General features: G+C 43.3%; 1 protein-coding gene across 2 annotated transcripts in view; it reads left to right on the top strand.

Moving 5' to 3' along the window:
• The window catches only part of IQGAP1 (IQ motif containing GTPase activating protein 1), a 190,134-nt gene that overhangs the window by 44,671 nt on the left and 125,754 nt on the right, over positions 1-19,709 (top strand). The gene's annotated exons all lie outside the window — the stretch shown is intronic.

Genomic DNA, 19,709 nt, shown 5'->3' with positions numbered 1-19,709 from the left:
TTAAGTGGAGTAGAAAGGGTGGAAACTGGACTAAAAGGGATCCAGGGCAGAACTGGAGGAAAGGAGCTCAAGGTAATTGATGTGAACAGTTGTATATGGCAGTACTGAAGGAAGAGTGAATAGATTTGTAATGGAGGACAGCTGCATGACCATGCACAGACTTTCTCCAGAGGCAACCAGCAGCATGAGAACAGGAGTGGAGAAACAGGAAGTGAACCAGAGCTGGAGGTTTGTGAGGGAGAGACTTTTTGCACTGGAGAAGAGAGGGCAAAGGAGTTGAGAGTTAAGTGAAAGGACTAAGCATAATGTAATTGTTTAAATAAATAGTGTTCATTTCAAGGTCTGTCCTTTGAGCCAGATGTTCCTGTATTGTTATCAGGAGTGATTCATGCTTATTTCATTAAGGAAAATTATATGCTGCACATGCTAGATACCTTGTTTTCAGTTGCTTTGAATGTGTCCATTTTAACAAACTGTCTCAGATGTGTGCAATGACTGTTCCTGTACATACTAAGTTTGAAAATCACACTGGTTTTGAGTTTTTGATGCAAAAAAGTACAATTACCTTCCCCCTCCCCCCCAAAAAAGTAAGAGACATATACTTCATACTTCACTAATTCAGAAGGCAGAATGAATTTTCTTTAAACTTTTCTAAGGTTAACCTGTGGACGGAGAGTGGCATGAGAAATTTCAGGCCAAAAAGTAGGGGTTTAGTGCTGTAATAGTAATATTTCACTCTAGTGTAGCCAGTGGAAGAGTAAATAGGGAACTTCCGTCTCTGTGGTAGTCTTACAACCATGTTGCTTTCCGGCTCTACAGTGTGGTTTCTTTTTTTCAGTTGTGTCACTTTCTACCTAGACAACAATGTTTCCACCCTAATTGAATCCCAGGCTGCGATCCTAGCCCCCTATTTGCCACCTCTGATTCCTTTCTTAAATCTTAGCTTTCTTGCCCACAGTTTTCACTTTAACAGGATCTCAGACATTTTGAAGGAGAAAATCAACACAGTTTGATGTGACCTTCCTCTCGCTGCCTTCCATTCTGCCCTTGGCCTCATCATTGTCAAGGAAGTGTCCCGTCTGCTCTCCTCTTTATAATTCCTGCATTTGTCCCAATGACCCCCTCCTTCACTCTCAGTCTCACTCTCCTCAGGCTTCCTCTCCTCACAATACCAGCATGCTTTAGTCTCCCTTTTAATGAGGAAACAAGCCCATGATCCCCCCTGCTTGCCTATTTGTCACCCTGTCTCCCCTTTATTTCCAGGTTCATTCAAGTGCAGTTTAGAACTGCTGCCTGGAGTTCCTCTCCTCCAGTTCCATCCTTGACCACTCCAATCTGGATTTTGTCTCCTCTGCTCAACTGTAACTGCTCTCATGAAGGTTCTGAATGACCACTTCCTGGCCAAATCATAGGACCTCCACTTCTACATCCTGCTTGATCTCTGCATGGCTTTGGCCATACCCTACTTGCTAAAATACTGCATTCCTTTGGCTTTTGTGACTCCATCCTTCTCATGGTTCTTCAACCACTCCATCAGTGTCTTGTTTGGTGGGTCCTTCTCCCTTCTTCAGTAGGTGTTCTGTCCCACCCCCTTCCCCCCCACCCCAAGGCTCTGTCTTTGACTCCTACTGTTCTTTTTTGACACCCTATATGTAGGTGCTCTTATCTACAAACATAGCTTCAAATACCGTCTCTACTCTGATGGCTTGCAAATGTACATCTCTTCTGAAGGCCTATCTCCCTCCCTCCCTCCAGTCTCGCATCTTGGCCTTTACTTTCTAACATCACTACATGGATGTCCAGCTGATAACTTAAGATCAGCATGACCAAAACTGAGCTTTTGATCTTTCTCCCCCCTGCTCCTCCCAAGTCTTACCCTCTCCCACATTTCTCTGCACCATCCTCCTCCTGGCCACTCAGGCCTGTAATCTGGGAGTCATCTTTCTCATCTGCCCTCTCGCTTGACATAGAGATGAAGGCCATATCCAGGTCTTGCATCTTTCTATCTGCATAAAATTTCAAAGATTTGACCTTTTCTCTCTACCTAGACTGCCAAGGCTGTTCAGGCCTCATCATTTCATGACTCAGCTATCTCATTCTCTCTGGCCTTGACGCTTCCCATATTGTCCCTCTCAAGTCCATTCAAAACATAGCCGCAAGGATCATCTTCCTGCCTTGTCACATCATTACCCCCATCCACTGGCTGCTGCTCCTCCTCCATTGCATCAAATACAATCTCCTTATCCTTGCATTTATGGTCCTTCCCAGGTTAGCTGAATCCTTTCTATTAGGTCTAGTAATTTATCAAGCTGTCAGCCTCTACCTTTGCTTGACCTCTGACAACAGTCTTGATCATTTGCCTTATTGCTTCTCCCTAAAACATCTCTGCACTTTTCCCCATGCAGTCCTCTATGCATGGGAAAGATTCAGCAAACAGTAAAATTTGGAGAGCTGCTACTGTATGTTCTTTTAAATTCTTTCTTAAAATCTATCTCTGCTGTGGTGCCTACGAATCTCATCTGTATGGCATTAGTTAGACAAGTGCCAGACTATGACTTCTGCTTTACTGCAAAACTATTTGTTTTAATTATCTCCAATACCACCTCCCCATCTGATTTGTCTGTTTTGTTCACCTGTTTCATCCTGTCTAGCATGTTGATTGTGAGGTCTTTAGGGCAGAGACTGTTTTTGTTTGTACTTTGTCAAGCACAGTAGGGCTCTGACCTGTTACTGGGGTTCCTAAGTGCTACTGTAATTGAAATGATTAATAATAATCCTATCAAGCTGCTGCAGAAGACTGCTCTGCCTGGCTGAGGGAGAAGAAGGTCATTCCCTATTTTTCTGCATACGTGGGTGCACGTAAATTTCTAGTGGCTTGGGAGATTACTGGTTCAATTGGTATTACTCATGTTAAGGTATAAGGAATCTCTCTCCAACTAGTAGAATCTCTCAAAGCTGAAGGCATTGTTTAAATAAACTGTGGGAGAACACCTGTTCATTCCAGAAGTGATTGTTCTGTGTGGCCACATTGAGATTGTTTTGCCTATGAACATCTTTGTGACAATGATCCCACACTTTCACAGGCCTTGGGTGGCAGGCCAGTCCTCGCTCACAGACAACCTGCCAACCTGAAGCATATTCTCACCAGTAACTGCACACCGCATCATAGTAACTCTAACTCAGGAACCTATCCATGCAACAATCCTCGATGCCAACTCTGCCCACATATCTACACCAGCGACACCATCACAGGACCTAACCAGATCAGCCACACTATCACCGGTTCATTCACCTGCACGTCCACCAATGTAATATATGCCAGCAATGCCCCTCTGCTATGTACATCGGCCAAACTGGACAGTCTCTAAGGAAAAGGATAAATGGATACAAATCAGATATTAGGAATGGCAATATACAAAAACCTGTAAGAGAACACTTCAACCTCCCTGGCCACACAATAGCAGATCTTAAGGTGGCCATCCTGCAGCAAAAAAACTTCAGGACCAGACTTCAAAGAGAAACTGCTGAGCTCCAGTTCATCTGCAAATTTGACACCATCAGCTCAGGATTAAACAAAGACTGTGAATGGCTTGCCAACTACAGAACCAGTTTCTCCTCCCTTGGTTTTCACTCAACTGCTAGAACAGGGCCTCATCCTCCCTGATTGAACTAACCTCGTTATCTCTAGCTTGCTTCTTGCTTGCATATATAAACCTGCCCCTGGAAATTTCCACTACTTGCATCCGAAGAAGTGGGTATTCACCCACGAAAGCTCATGCTGCAAAATGTCTGTTAGTCTATAAGGTGCCACAGGATTCTTTGCTGCTTCTAAGGACAGAAGGAATCATTGGGATCATTTAGCCTGATCTCCTATATAAGACAGGCCATAGAATTTCCCCAAAATAATTCCTAGAGTAATTTCCTTTTAGAAAAACATCCAGTCTTGATATAAAAATTGTAAGTGGTAGAGAATCCACCACAACCCTTGGGAAATTGTTCCAGTGGTTATTTACCCTCACTGTTTAAAGTTTATGCCTTATTTGCGGTCTGAATTTGTCTAGCTTCAACTTCTGGCCATTGGATCATGTTATACTTTTCTCTGCTAAACTGAAGTGACCACTATGAAATATTTGTTCCCCATGCAGATACTTATAGACTGTAATCCAGTCAACCCTTTACCTCTTCTTTTGTTAAGCTAAATAAATTGAGCTTTTTAAGTCTGTCAATATACAGCATATTTTCTAATCCTTTAATCATTCTCATGGCTCTTTTCTGATCTATTCCAGTTTTTCAACATCCTTCTTGAATTACAGATTCATTAATTTCATGGCTTATTGCTTTTTTGATGGGCTGTATGGGATAGTCTGTCCAGTTGTCACTCAGATGCAGGAACACAAGAACACTGAGCCTTTTTCTGCCAACTATAAATGCACTGAGGCTGCTATGTTAAGAGGGTTGTCGTGAAAAGAAGATCAAATTCTTCTTTAAGTGATTGTCCGCACAGATTCTGCTCTGGGTGCATATGTGCCTCATGTGTACGAGATCAGATTCTTATGAATAACAGTGTCTTTTGGGGCCATGCCTGTTCCCTGAGTGCCATCCTGTCTCCCATAGCCGAGAACAGCAGTTCTCAAACTTCATTGCACTGCAACTCCCTTGTGACAACAAAATTTCTATATGACCCCAGGGGTGGGGAGGAGCCCAAGCCCCGCCGCCCCAGGTGAGGGGGCTGGAGCCCGAGTGCTGCGGGTGTGGGGGAGGGGGCTGGAGCCTGAGTCCCGCTGCCCTAGGGGGGAATATGCTCAGGATTCAGCTTCAGTCCCTGGTCCCAGCAAGTCTAATGCTGGCCCCGGTGACCCCATTAAAATGGGTTTTTTACCCACTTTGTGGTCCTGACCCACACGTTTGAGAACTGCTGGCTGAGAGCATAAAGGATGGAGCATTCTCAACCAACACTCAGTTCTTTTTTTCCAACCGTGGGTCTAATATGGAACCCGTGCAGCGTCTGCATCTCTTGCTCTCAGGCCCTCTCAGAGGTCCAGAGAAGCCTGGGCCACTTCCAGCTTTTGAGGCCCCAGCCATAATAAAAATAAAAGATGATGACACATGAAAACAAAATAAGGCACCAAAAAAAGAGTGAGACATAATTTGAATATTTTTTATTTAACAAATGCTTTTCTAGACTTTTTCTGTGCAAATGCACTAATTATTGAGGAAAAATCTAGCTTTCGTGCAACGTCACAGTTGATATTAAGCATGGCAAGCCCATTCAAACGCTCTTGTCCAACAGTTGAATGGTGATAGTTCTTTGCCCGCTTGAACACATTGAAGGTGCATTCACCGGAAGCCACTGATGCAGGCAAACTGACAAAAATACGCAATCTAATTGTGATATTAAGAAATGCCCCAGAGAGTCCAAGTTCAAGTATTTATTGAAGCAATTCCTTTGGCTTGCAATCCAATTTAAAGTTTGTGGAGTATACTCATTTGAGGAAGATGACCTCGTCACTTCATTCTTTTGAGATTTTTTGTACTGTTGCTGAAATTGTTCAGCTGTAGAAAGTAGATTTTCATTACTCAGTCTGTTGAACTGCCAAAGAAACCCAAAAAGGGTACAAATTAGTCGCAGTGACTCAGATACATAGATTCTAGGACTGGAAGGGACCTCGAGAGGTCATTGAGTCCAGTCCCCTGCCCTCATGGCAGGACCAAATACTGTCTAGACCATCCCTGATAGACATTTATCTAACCTACTTTTAAATATCTCCAGAGATGGAGATTCCACAACCTCCCTGGGCAATTTATTCCTGTGTTTAACCACCCTGACAGGAACTTTTTCCTAATGTCCAACCTAAACCTCCCTTGCTGCAGTTTAAGCCCGTTGCTTCTTATTCTATCCTTAGAGGCTAAGGTGAACAAGTTTTCTCCCTCCTCCTGATGACACCCTTTTAGATACCTGAAAACTGCTATCATGTCCCCTCTCAGTCTTCTCTTTTCCAGACTAAACAAACCCAATTCTTTCAGCCTTCCTTCATAGGTCATGTTCTCTAGACCTTTAATCATTCTTGTTGCTCTTCTCTGGACCTTCTCCAATTTCTCCACATCTTTCTTGAAATGCAGTGCCCAGAACTGGACACAATACTCCAGTTGAGGCCTAACTGGCGCAGAGTAGAGCGGAAGAATGACTTCTCGTGTCTTGCTCACAACACACCTGTTAATGCATCTCAGAATCACGTTTGCTTTTTTTGCAACAGCATCACACTGACTCATATTTAGCTTGTGGTCCACTATAACCCCTAGATCCCTTTCTGCCGTACTCCTTCCTAGACAGTCTCTTCCCATTTTGTATGTGTGAAACTGATTTTTCCTTCCTAAGTGGAGCACTTTACATTTGTCTTTGTTAAACTTCATCATGTTTACCTCAGACCATATCTCCAATTTGTCCAGATCATTTTGAATTATCACCCTGTCCCCCAAAACAGTTGCAATCCCTCCCAGTTTGGTATTATCTGCAAAGTTAATAAGCGTACTTTCTATTCCAATATCTAAATCGTTGGGGGGAGGGATAGCTCAGTGATTTGAGCATTGGCCTGCTAAATCCAGGGTTGTGAGTTCAATCCTTGAGGGGGCCACTTAGGGATCTGGGGCAAAAAATCAGTACTTGGTCCTGCTAGTGAAGGCAGGGGGCTGGACTCGATGACCTTTCAAGGTCCCTTCCAGTTCTAGGAGATTGGTATATCTCCAATTAATTATAATTAATTATTATAATTTATTAACAGAGCCGGTCCCAAAACAGACCCCTGCAGAACCCCACTTGTTATACCTTTCCAGCAGGATTGGGAACCATGAATAACTACTCTCTGAGTACGGTTATCCAGCCAGTTATGCACCCACCTTGTAGTAGCCCCGTCTAAATTGTATTTGCCTAGTTTATCGATAAGAATATCATGCGAGACCGTATCAAATGCCTTACTAAAGTCTAGGTATACCACATCCACCACTTCTCCCTTATCCACAAGACTCGTTATCCTATCAAAGAAAGCTATCAGATTGGTTTGACACGATTTGTTCTTTACAAATCCATGCTGGCTATTCCCTATCACCTTACCACCTTCCAAGTGTTTGCAGATGATTTCCTTAATTACTTGCTCCATTATCTTCCCTGGCACAGAAAGTTAAACTAACTGGTCTATAGTTTCCTGGGTTGTTTTTATTTCCCTTTTTATAGATGGGCACTATATTTGCCCTTTTCCAGTAATCTGGAATCTCTCCCGTCTCCCATGATTTTCCAAATATAATAGCTAGAGGCTCAGATACCTCTCTATTAGCTCCTTGAGTATTCTAGGATGCATTTCATCAGGCCCTGGTGACTTGCAGGCATCTAACTTTTCTAAGTGATTTTTAACTTGTTCTTTTTTTATTTTATCTTCTAAACCTACCCCCTTCCCATAAGCATTCACTATGTTAGGCATTCCTTCAGACTTCTCAGTGAAGACCAAAACAAAGAAGTCATTAAGCATCTCTGCCATTTCCAAGTTTCCTGTTACTGTTTCTCCCTCCTCACTGAGCAGTGGGCCTACCCTGTCCTTGGTCTTCCTTTCGCTTCTAATGTAGTGATAAAAAGTCGTCTTGTTTCCCTTTATTCCCATAGCTAGTTTGAGCTAATTTTTGCCTTTGCCTTTCTAATCTTGCCCCTGCATTCCTGTGTCGTTTGCCTATATTCATCCTTTGTAATCTGTCCTAGTTTCCATTTTTTATGAGACTCCTTTTTATTTTTTAGATCATGCAAGATCTCGTGGTTAAGCCAAGGTGGTCTTTTGCCACATTTTCTATCTTTCCTACCCAGTAGAATAACTTGCTTTTGAGCCCTTAATAGTGTCCCTTTGAAAAACTGCCAGCTCTCCTCAGTTGTTTTCCCCCTCAGTCTTGATTCCCATGGGACCTTACCTATCAGCTCTCTGAGTTTACCAAAATCCGCCTTCCTGAAATCCATTGTCTCTATTTTGCTGTACTCCCTTCTACCCTTCCTTAGAATTGCAAACTCTATGATTTCATGATCACTTTCACCCAAGCTGCCTTCTACTTTCAAATTCTCAATGAGTTCTTCCCTATTTGTTAAAATCAAGTCTAGAACAGCTTCCCCCCAGTAGCTTTTTCAACCTTCTGAAATAAAAAGTTGTCTGCAATGCAGTCCAAGAACTTATTGGATAGTCTGTGCCCGGCGGTGTTATTTTTCAGCATATATCTGGATAGTTGAAGTCCCCTATCACCACCAAATCTTGGGCTTTGGATGATTTTGTTAGTTGTTTAAAAAAAGCCTCATCCACCTCTTCCACCGGGTTAGGTGGCCTGTAGTAGACTCCTAGCACGACATCACCCTTGTTTTTTACCCGTTTTAGCCTAACCCAGAGACTCTCAACACTTCTGTCTCCTATGTCCATCTCCACCTCAGTCCAAGTGTGTACATTTTTAATATATAAGGCAACACCTCCTCCCTTTTTACCCGTCCAGCCTTCCTGAGTGAGCTGTACCCATCCACACCAACATTCCAATCATGTTTATTATCCCACCAAGTTTCAGTGATGCCAACAATGTCATAGTTGTATTTATTTATTAGCACTTCCAGTTCTTCCTGCTTATTACCCATACTTCTCGCATTTGTATATAGGCATCTAAGATACTGGTTTGATCTTGCCTCCCAGTTTTGCCCTGACCCTCCTTTCTCTCTGCCATTATAGCCCACACTCCCTCTTGTTTCCGACCCATGTCCTAGGTCTCCATGTTCCCCACTTACCTGTAAGTCCTGATTGAATAGAGTCAATGATGACAAGGAAGACATTGACCCTATAATGCTGCTCGGCATCAAATTCAGTTGGTAAGTTTCGATTGGTGGAGAACTCAGATGAAATGCCAATATTCTGCGCTACTAATTTGGACTCAGTCAGGATTGCATCCCATTGTTCACGAATATGTTGAATGTCATTGATAAGACTTTCAGTGTTATCCCTCTCAACATCAAGTGTAGCATTGCGTGCTTTAATTACCAGATTAGTTTGGTGGATCATTGTAAGTACTGTCATCCACAAAGATGACATCAGAATGCATTCAAATTTGGACATGTGTTTCTGAATAGACTGAAGTTCAGTTCAAGCCTGTGCAGTGAGATTGAGAGATTCAAGCTCATTTAAAGCCTTTCTCACTGACTTCAAATGCTGTGCAACTGGCTGAACACCATCAATCCATGCAGACCATCTAGTTTTGGACATCCCATGCAGTGAAACAGGAAGATACTGCTTGAGAATTTCCCACCTTTGTAGACTGCTAGTGAAGAGATTGTACATTTGCTAAACAGTTCCAAAGTAAGTAATTGCCTCCTTGCATGATTAGGCACAGTAAACAACGACAAGGTTTAGTGTGTGGTTTCCACAGCTGGAGAAAGTAGTTTGAATTATGCTCAAGCAGAACTGCTTGTACACCTTTGTACTTCCCATCCATATTAGATCCATTGTCATAGGCTTGACCAATGCAGACTTGAAAATCTAACTTAAAACCTTCTAGAATTGCTAGTATTTGAGCAGCAATTTCTTTTCCAGTTTTTCTTGTGAAATTATCAAACAAAATAAACTATTCTTCGGTTGAAAATTTTGAGCTATCTACAATCTTAACATATCGAATAACCATAGCAGTCTGTTCCTTGTGAGAACAATCTGGAGTGGTATCAACTATGATTAAAAATACTTGGCATTTCGAATCTTATCAAGAATTGTGTGTACAAATGACCCACATAGCTCAATAAACTTGTTTTGTATGCGTGTGGAGAGATAATGGACTTGCATTCACTTTTGACTCTCCTGCGATTCTTGAACACATTTAACATGCTCTGATAAAAAGTGGGTCATATTTGCTGAGGAGCTCAACTATGCCTAGACAGTTTCCATTTGCACAATCACCAATATGTTGACTGGAATCAAAGAAAGCCAATCCCCACTCAGAAAGAAAAAGGATGACATTCAGGATGCGCTCAAGAAGTTTTTTCCAGTTATTAGTTTCTATAAAGAGTTCGGTCAAGAGTAAATTCTCAACTGAACTTTCAGCCGATGCTGCCCTACTGGCTGATTTTCATGCAACATGCCCCAGAATACTGTTCTGTATGCTGATCCTTCTCCAAACATGCAGGAAGTGAGAGAGACACGGCTCAAGCTCTTCCTCCTTGAAAAATTGATACAGTCCTCCTTGGACCCTGGCAGCCCTATGGACAAGTTCCATCAGTTGCATCAATCACATGGTGAACAAAGACTTCATACTGAGCTCTCATACCATTTCTTACAGGCCCCATTTTGCATTGACTTATGAAAGGGACCAAAAGGAGCAACATTCGTGGGACCAGGGCAGGCACCAGTCTCCTTCTCCAACTCCAGGCAAGAGGCAAATCCTCTCTTTGAGCCCCTTCACCAAGACCTTGAAATCTGACTTCCATTCTGGTACCTTGTACCAGACTATGCTACACTGACAGTTCCTTCCTAGAGCAAGGACTTCACTGCATCTAGCACTGGTTGTCCAGCGCAACCTCAGCACCAAGCACCCTAGCTATGGCAGCATCTGCCTCTTTGGTACTGTCTGACACTAATACCAGATGTCCAACTGTTCACCATATTGGAACAGGAAAATTCTTGCTATATAGTGATCTAGCTGTAGGCCTAGACTTGGGTCACCTCTTATTGAGAGACTCAGAGGTTATTCTCAAATTCTTTGCCTCTCATTCACCCATGATACTGTCTTCAGCTCCTAGTAGGGAGGGTGCTTCTGACAGGACCACCCCTCCCCTCAAGAAGGTTTATTCCTTCTTGTCATCCTCAGAGAAGCATAGTGCTCCCCTGAGCATTCACCTTTGCCTACATGGTAACATAGTGAGAGTCTGGAAGGGCGTCTAGGGATGAATCTGTGAGAGGTCCCAGGAAGTCATTGGGTCATGTAGGGTTCACCTCTGTTAGTATGTGCCCTCCCCCTCACTGTGCCTACTAGCACAGTGGCTGTGGACTCATATTTGAGGAAGCCAGTGTCCTTCATAGTATTCAGGGCCAGATCTCCATTACCTAAGAAGCAGTTAGAACCTGCACTGGCACCTTGTTTGACCCAGCCACAGCTAAAGAAAGGTGAAGAGTAGTACAGCGGGATGAACAATCCACTGAATTAGTATCAAGCAGTGCCACCTGCCATCTCATCTTTGTCTTCAGATGAGACGATTGACCTACCCCCATACATCTATGACCTCATTGGATGTACTAAAGGTTTTTCAAGACTTAATGAAGAGAACGGTGAAGACGCTGGCTGTCACACTGGAGATCATCTGGTGCAAGCAACACAAGCTTCTCAACATTCATTGGCTCTAAACCACAGGGAGACTGGCTATGGCCCATATATTAAGTGCTACTTGAATTTGGCAAGACCACATGACACATACCTATCTTGATACTAGCTGCCTCCAAAAGAGCTGATAGGAGATATAGGTGCTGGCTAAGAGATCTGAGTATTTCTATTAGCACTCCATCCTGGCCGCTCTGGTCCAGACAGTTTAAGAGAAATCCAGACTACAGGTTCAGCTAAAGTACACACCGCACACAAGAAGGACCCAAAGAAGCTAGGTCTCTCTGATAGAAAAATCTACTCATCAGCAAGACTACAGATGAAAGTAAGCCAGTTACCAGGCTTTACTCTCAAAATATGATGTCTTGATCTGGAACAAGCTCTCTAACTTCCTTGATAAACTCCCAAAAGAATGCCAGGAGGAATGGAAATCCTTCATGTGAGAAGATCAGTTTACAGTCAAGACAGCACTTCAGGTGGCACTAAATGTGGTCTGATATGGCAGTAAGGATCATGACCACTATGATTGCTGTGTGAAAGTCCTCTTGGCTACAGGCATCCGGGATCCTGAAGGAGATCAGGTTACCATTGAGGACCTCTCATTTGAGGGCACTGAGCTATTTAAAACTGGTCTGGATGAGGTATTCCATACCCTGAAAGGTTTGTGGACTATTCTGCAATCTTTGGGATTGTTATCTTTCAGTCCTAAAGAGGAAGCAACAGAACCAACAGCCTTTCTATAGACAAAAACAATACTATTCTCACCAGAGATCTTTAGAGCCCCTGAGGCAGAGGCGACCATCTGCCACTTCCTCAGCTGCCCCATAGTCCGGACATAAGGCAGGAGTAAAATTTCATGCCATTGTTGGTATCCCATCCAGTTGCAAACTGTTGAAACCCCGTCTCACTCTGTCTCTCTTCAGGGACTCTTGTGATGCGAGTTTGTTGAAGCAAGAAGTAGGTCCCCTCCTACAACTGGGAGCAGTGGAGTAAGGACCCCTAGAGCAGTGGTTCTCAGACTTTTGTACTGGTGACCCCTTTCACATAGCAAGCCTCTGAGCGCGACTCCTTGCTTATACATTAAAAACACTTTTTTATATATTTAACACTATTATAAATCGGGGTTTAGGGTGGAGGCTGACAGCTTGCGACCCCCCCCATGTAATAACCTTGTAACCCCCTGAGGGGTCTTGATCCCCAGTTTGAGAACCCCTGCCCTAGAGGTCATAGGTAAAGTTTTTTTTATTCCTGTTACATCTTAATCCCAAAGAAAAAAGGGAGTTGGAGACCCATCCTTGATTTTCGACATCTCAGTGCCTTTATCTATCATTACAAATTCCATATGATCCCTAACTTTTTTATAATCCCTTCTTTGGATCCTATGGCTGGTTAGCGTTGGGATTCCCTCTGAGATCTTTTCCACTTAGCTTATCCGGAACACTGTGTCCAGTTCTGGGATAACAAGTCATCCAATTCTCTGGAATCTAAAAAACTCAATTTGACTCCAGCTCATCACTTAGGTTAGTTTGTTAGGCATGTATCATAAACAGATAGTTAAGGGTTAAAGTCTCTTTTACCTGTAAAGGGTTAACAAACTCAGTAACCTGAGGAACACCTGACCAGAGGACCAATCAAGGGACAGGATAATTTCAAATCTCTGTGGAGGGAAGGCTTTGTCTGTGTTCCTTGTTTGCTCTGTGTGCTCTCTTTGGATCTAAGAGAGGCCAGACATGTCTCCAAGTTCTCCTGGAGTATTTCCTACTATCCAGTATAGTGAGTATTAGTTAAAAAGGCGGATTAGTCTTTTGAGTTGCTTTCTATATTTGCAATTGTGTGTTTGCTGAAGGAATTCTTTATTTCTGTTTGCTGTTACTTTGATTATGCTGAGGAGGAGGGAGGGGAAGTCTCTCCAGTTTTTATAAGTTAGACCCTGTATTTTTGCATCCTGGTAATACAGAGAGAGTGTACTTTTTTTTCTTTCTTTAATAAAATCTTTTCTTTTTAGAACTTGATTGATTTCTTCCCTTGTTTGGATTTTTAGGGGAAGGGGAGGGGGAAAAGTGAATCCCTCTTTGGTTGATTCAAGGAGTTTGAATCAGGTATCTCTCCTAAGCATTAGGAGAGGGGAGGAGGGAAATGGTTTGTTTCCCTTTGTGTTGAGATTCAAGTTTGAATCTGTGTTCCCCAGGAAAGGTTTTGGGGGAACAGGGAGTGTGTCAGACACTTTAAACTGACTGGTGGCAGCGAGAACCAGATCTAAACTAGGATTTTTGTTTAGAGGAGTCCATGCAGGTCCCCATCTTGGAACCCAAAAGCTCCAAGTGGGGGAGAAGACCTATGACAGCATGTAACAGCCCTTTGCCCATTCAGGCCAGGTGCAGACACGGGGGGGTTTGGTAAAGGGTGCTACTACGATTCCAATTCGTGCCACATAATGTATATGCATCTTTCCTAGCTATACTTCTTGCATATAAAGACCAGTCGCTTTGCAGATTGCGTAAAGCAAACTTATACATTCAGTGTTTTTTCTGCCTACTTTGTTTATTATAAATATACCCACAAGAGTTAATTTAGTTAGTTTATGGCTCCCTTATTTACTAAACATGGTCACAATAGTTAGTTGTTTCAGCAATTACATGTTTGGGCTTGTCTTGTCTTAACTTGGACCTGCCCTTGTCAGCTAAGCCAGCCCTAAATTCCACACCCTTTTGTTTTCTCCTGTGTTTGCATTTGTTTCATTTGCATCATCTTTCTTTCTGTGCTTGCTTTTTCAAATTTATTATCCAGCAGCTCATTCCCATGATCACAATAGTTGTTGTTGTTTGAACTACCATGAAGACTAAACTTCAACTACCCACCAAGTGATGCAAGCTCATCTCTGCTGGTATGGCCTACCAAGGTGTTTCCATAGCCTGTACAGCACTGTCCCCAATTTGTTGTTGCTCAGCTATCAATTGGGTAATAGGCACGAGTTGCTGTATGTTTCTCTTTTTTAAATCAATTGTGTTAATGGACAAGGGAGATAGGGGTACAAAGAGACTAGTCACTAATTATTCCCATTCATTGTTGTCCATCACTTCCTCTGTCATGTTCTCCTCAATCTGTATAGCTATGGCTATAGTGCATGGGTTCCAATCTGAGACAGAGAGAGATGAGCTTTAGACAAAACCCATTCAGGTTCCCCTAATATGGCATTGTACCAACTGAAAAGTGGTGGCATCCCAGTGCACACACGGTATCACTGAACTGTACCACCTCTTTCACTCAGTCCTTGGTGATTAATCTGCCCTAACACAGAACCATCTAACTGTGCCTGGTTCTTTAACAACATGTGGTGTTTATCTCAACACCATCCTTTGTTGCCAAATTAACTCTAGCATACCGTTGTCTATATGTTCGATTCTCAAAATACCCATACTGGTAACACATACTAATTCTGTAGGACTTGCTGTCCATTTGGGAATAGCAGTCATGATTGGGCAAAGTCCCATTATTAATTTCATGTGGTGCCCAAGGCCTACGACATTCTAGCCAAAGAAATTCCACATTTTCTTTTCAATAATACATTTCCTTTTCCACTAGTGTGATCTAGATCAGTGTGCTGTTTAACAATCTTGACCTTTCCGCCCACTTTCTGTCTTGTGTTAAATGCATAACAAGTTAAATACCATATATGCTGTAAATAATTTCTTGAGAAATGTTGTTACTCAATGACTCACAATATTTACAGATATATTAATTCCTTTCAAAGTTTATGCAATGGAGTGCATATTACTAATAGTCATCATGTCCTGCTGCAGTGTTAGGCTACTGAACCCACCTCCTTTTCTGATCGTTTTTCCAAAACCGTTGGCTAAAAAGTTAATTCTAAGATTTGACCCTTCAGTGTCTGTAGAACTGCATAGTGAAACCCCAACTCCTGCTTCACCCAATGTAGTTGCCAAAGTATCTCTTTTCTTCCTAGTATTTTTAAGCAATTGATGTATGCCTCCCACAGGACTCTGTCATAATCTGATCTGGGATTTAATATTATTGGTAAACCATTTCTTATATAGGACTAAGCAGGTCCCAGGGAATCTGTATTTAATAAAATCCAAAATAAATGAGAGGTATATCCACCCTACATCATCTACCACTGTTTCATGAGTGGAGAGTATAAAAATACCATTTTCTGGCCATGGAGTGGTCATGGGACATAGAGGAAGAGCATAATTTTCAGGGGGGTTTATGATAGAGGTACTGTGTTGTGTATTGTTTGTTCTTTGCCACCAAAACCAGCTGGACTTTATTTACATATACACTCACCAACCATCCTGGAGCTACTGAAGTACAATTGTTTTGCCTTAGAAAAAACCCTAACTTCTTTATATACTAATATTTATTTAACAGTATATTTATATACTAATATTTTCCTGGGATGTATTATATACCCATAAACTTTCAAACCATACAGCCCCTTCTGTAGTTGTCCACTTTGGGCCACAGATACCACCTGAACACGCCCCTTGTAGTTCTCAGTTGCCCCAGATACTACCCCAATGTCCGAACAAGACACATTTCCCAGAAAGGCTGATAATCCCATTTAGCCCCAGATGGTAAGTAGTAGATCATTTTTCTGTCCATTCTTATTGTACAGCTGGGGTCTGACATACTTCTGTGGTGGTTTGGGACCAGGGGATCACTGACTGGAGTGTCTCTGAACCTTGGGACCATCTCCATGCCCTCCACATCAGGAGACACAATGTTGTAAGCCTCCACCATGTCATGGTTGCAGACCTGCAAGACAAAAAGGGAAGAAACCATGTCTTGCTGCTTTCTTTGCCTACCTTTGTATGCTTTGAGCTGACTGTCATGGACCTAACTCTGTCCCCATCGTCCAACTCAAATAAGCACGCTGAGGGGCCAGATTGATCTAATTCAGTTTTAATGGTTCTATTCATTCTTTCCACTTGCCCCGCTGCTTCAGGATGATAAGCAATGTGAAATGTCTGATGGATGTCCAGCGGTGTGTCCCTTAACCACTGATCCAACAAATCCACTACCACTGTCTGACTCCATTATCTTAGGAACCACCGACCCCCTTCCTCCAGCCAACTGATCAAATTATACACCAATTGTTTAACTCTTGTCAATGCAGTCATATTTTTTAGTTGGGAATGCCTCCACCTAGTGTGAGAATGAGTCTTATACTGCCTAGCCCACTCCTGGACAATGCAAGCTCATATAAAGTCCATCATTTTATGAATAGAAAATGATGCGCACAAATCCTATTATCTCAAATAGAGTTACCCAAACACTTCAGCCTAAGCATACTGGTTTAGCTAAAACAATAAAACAAATTTATTAACGACAGAAAGATTTTAAGTAATTAGAAGTAATGAGGCATAAAGTCAGAATTGGTTACGAGAAAATAAAAGATAAAATGCAATTAATGTCCAACTTAACAAGCTAAATGAACACAAAGCAAAGGTCTTTCTCACAAGCTTCAGCAGTCTTACTGGCTGGATTTCTTTCGGACAGGACTCCTCCCCCAGTTCAGTGTTACTTTCCTTGTTTTTAAGTTATCTGAGCTCAATACAGTACAGTGGCTCATGTTTAAGGCTGTAAAAGCAGCAAAGAATCCTGTGGCACCTTATAGACTAACAGACGTTTTGCAGCATGAGCTTTCGTGGGTGAATACCCACTTCTTCAGATGCAAGTGGTGGAAATTGTTTAAGGCTGTGACTTTCAGTGACCTCCGTGACTTCTGCAGCAGCTGGTGCGGCTGATTTCAGGGCCACTTGAACTACTGGCCCAAGGGGCCAGCTGCTTGGGCACCCCAAGGCCAGCCACACCAGCCGCTGCTGGAGCAATCTGGGGCCATCTACACTGGCCACTGCTCAGGAGGCCCAGGGCTAGCTGGCTCTGGGGGCCACCTGACCAGTGGCTGGTGCAGCTGGTCCCGTGGACTATCCAAACAGTAGTCCTGGTGGCAGCCCTGGGGAGCTCCCAAGCAGCGGTCCCGGGGGCCGCCCCAGAGCCAGCTGCACCGGCCACTGCTCGGGCAGCCCCGGGCAGCTGGCTCCAGGGACCGCACAAGCAGTGGCTGGTGCGGCTGGTCCCAGGGGTGGCCCCAGGAGCAGTCCTGGGGGTGGCTCCGGGAGCATCTGAGCAACAGTCCCGGGGGCTGCCCCATGGCCAGGTGCACCAGCCACTGCTTGGGCGGCTCCAGGGACTGCTGGAACAGTGGCTGGTGTGACTGGCTCCAGGGAGAGCCTGAGCATAGAATCATAGAATCTCAGGGTTGGAAGGGACCTCAGGAGGTCATCTAGTCCAACCCCCTGTTCAAAGCAGGACCAAACCCAACTAAATCATCCCAGCCAGGGCTTTGTCAAGCCTGACCTTAAAAACCTCTAAGGAAGGAGATTCCACTACCTCCCTAGGTAACCCATTCCAGTGCTTCACCACCCTACTAGTGAAAAAGTTTTTCCTAATGTCCAACCTAAACCTCCCCCTCTGCAACTTGAGACCATTACTCCTTGTTCTGTCATCTTCTACCACTGAGAACAGTCTAGATCCATCCTCTTTGGAACCCCCTTTCAGGTAGTTGAAAGCAGCTATCAAATCCCCCCTCATTCTTCTCTTCTGCAGACTAAACAATCCCAGTTCCCTCAGCCTCTCCTCATAAGTCATGTGCTCCAGCCCCCTAATCATTTTTGTTGCCCTCCGCTGGACTCTCTCCAATTTATCCACATCCTTCTTGTAGTGTGGGGCCCAAAACTGGACACAGTACTCCAAATGAGGCCTCACCAGTGCTGAGTAGAGGGGAATGATCACATCCCTCGATCTGCTGGAAATGCCCCTACTTATACAACCCAAAATGCCATTAGCCTTCTTGGCAACAAGGGCACACTGTTGACTCATATTCAGCTTTTCGTCCACCGTAACCCCTAGGTCCTTTTCTGCAGAACTGCTGCCCAGCCATTCGGTCCCTAGTCTGTAACAGTGCATGGGATTCTTCCGTCCTAAGTGCAGGACTCTGCACTTGTCCTTGTTGAACCTCATCATATTTCTTTTGGCCCAATCCTCTAATCTGTCTAGGTCCCTCTGTATCCTATCCCTACCCTCCAGCGTATCAACCACTCCTCCCAGTTTAGTGTCAGCAGTGGTCCTGGGGGTGCCCTGGGGACCACCCGAGCAGCAGTGGTCCCGGGGTGCCCGGAAGCTGTTGGAAGAGTGGTCCCCGGGAGCAGTGGTCAGGGGGCAGTCAACTCCCAGCACTGGAGTTAGGCCCCCCTTTAGCAGGTCCTGCCCCAGCTATGATGCCCCAGAAGTAAAGATTTAGTGAGGAGTATTTTTGGTAAAAGCCATGGACAGGTCACGAGCAGTAAATAAAAATTCACAGCTCGTGACCTGTCCATGGCTTTTACCAAAAATACCCATGACTAAATCTTAGCCTTACTCATGTTGCAATACCAGATCTGATTTTAAGATTTGGATCTTGATCTTCTACACCCTAAATATCTTGAAAATCACTTATCTGTTTCACTATGACCTTACCAAGGTAGGTGTGTCCCTCAGGAACTCTGAACTCTAGAAGTAACAGTGACACATGCTCCAGAGAAAGGCACTAGATCTTTTAGAAGATGAACCATGGTTGTGGAAATTCCTTCCACAAATATTAGAATGACCAAAGGTCTTACCTCCTTCAGAGCAAACTATAAATCCTATCTGTATACATTAGATTTCCCATGACAACGTCCCTAAAGAGGTAAAACCAAACTTATTTTCTCAGTGGGGACATTAGTTGTTCAGATTATTTACTTTCTGTAATCTTTGTTATCTTAAGGTACTATAGTAACAGACATTAAATTTGATAGGAAGAAATAAGAGATAAAGGGAGAGCTGATTGAAAGCTGTGATACTGGATGGGGATACAGAACTCTTTAGTAATGAAAATGAGATCACACTTACAGTAGCAGCTAGTATTCTGTATCTTCACTTATTTTAAATTAAAGTCTGAAATATATAAGAGAATGGGAGAAAATACAGGAAAGAGAGGCAAACATGACCACAGAATCTGAGGTGTCAGCTGTGAGACTGCACTAAAAGAACTTGAATCAGTGGGATGGAGCCACTAATAACTGGTGTGGGATTTGGTGATATTGAATATAGAGGAGCTCAACAAAGAGAGACCTAGCAGATGAGTCTGTACTCAGGAGGAAGATTCAAACTAGAGGTAATTTAGTTTGGCTAATATATTTAGGCAAATGTAAAGTATACAGTGACCAGGAGAAAATAAATTAATGGGTAAGAGGATGTTTATAAGAGTGATTGTTTAAAAAAATATTTTTGTGAAACTTTCA

The sequence above is a fragment of the Mauremys mutica genome, chromosome 11 (genome assembly GCF_020497125.1).
Source record: "Mauremys mutica isolate MM-2020 ecotype Southern chromosome 11, ASM2049712v1, whole genome shotgun sequence".
Taxonomy (NCBI): domain Eukaryota; kingdom Metazoa; phylum Chordata; order Testudines; family Geoemydidae; genus Mauremys; species Mauremys mutica.
Note: the sequence above shows the minus strand (reverse complement) of the source record. Positions and strands in the feature narration are given on the sequence as shown.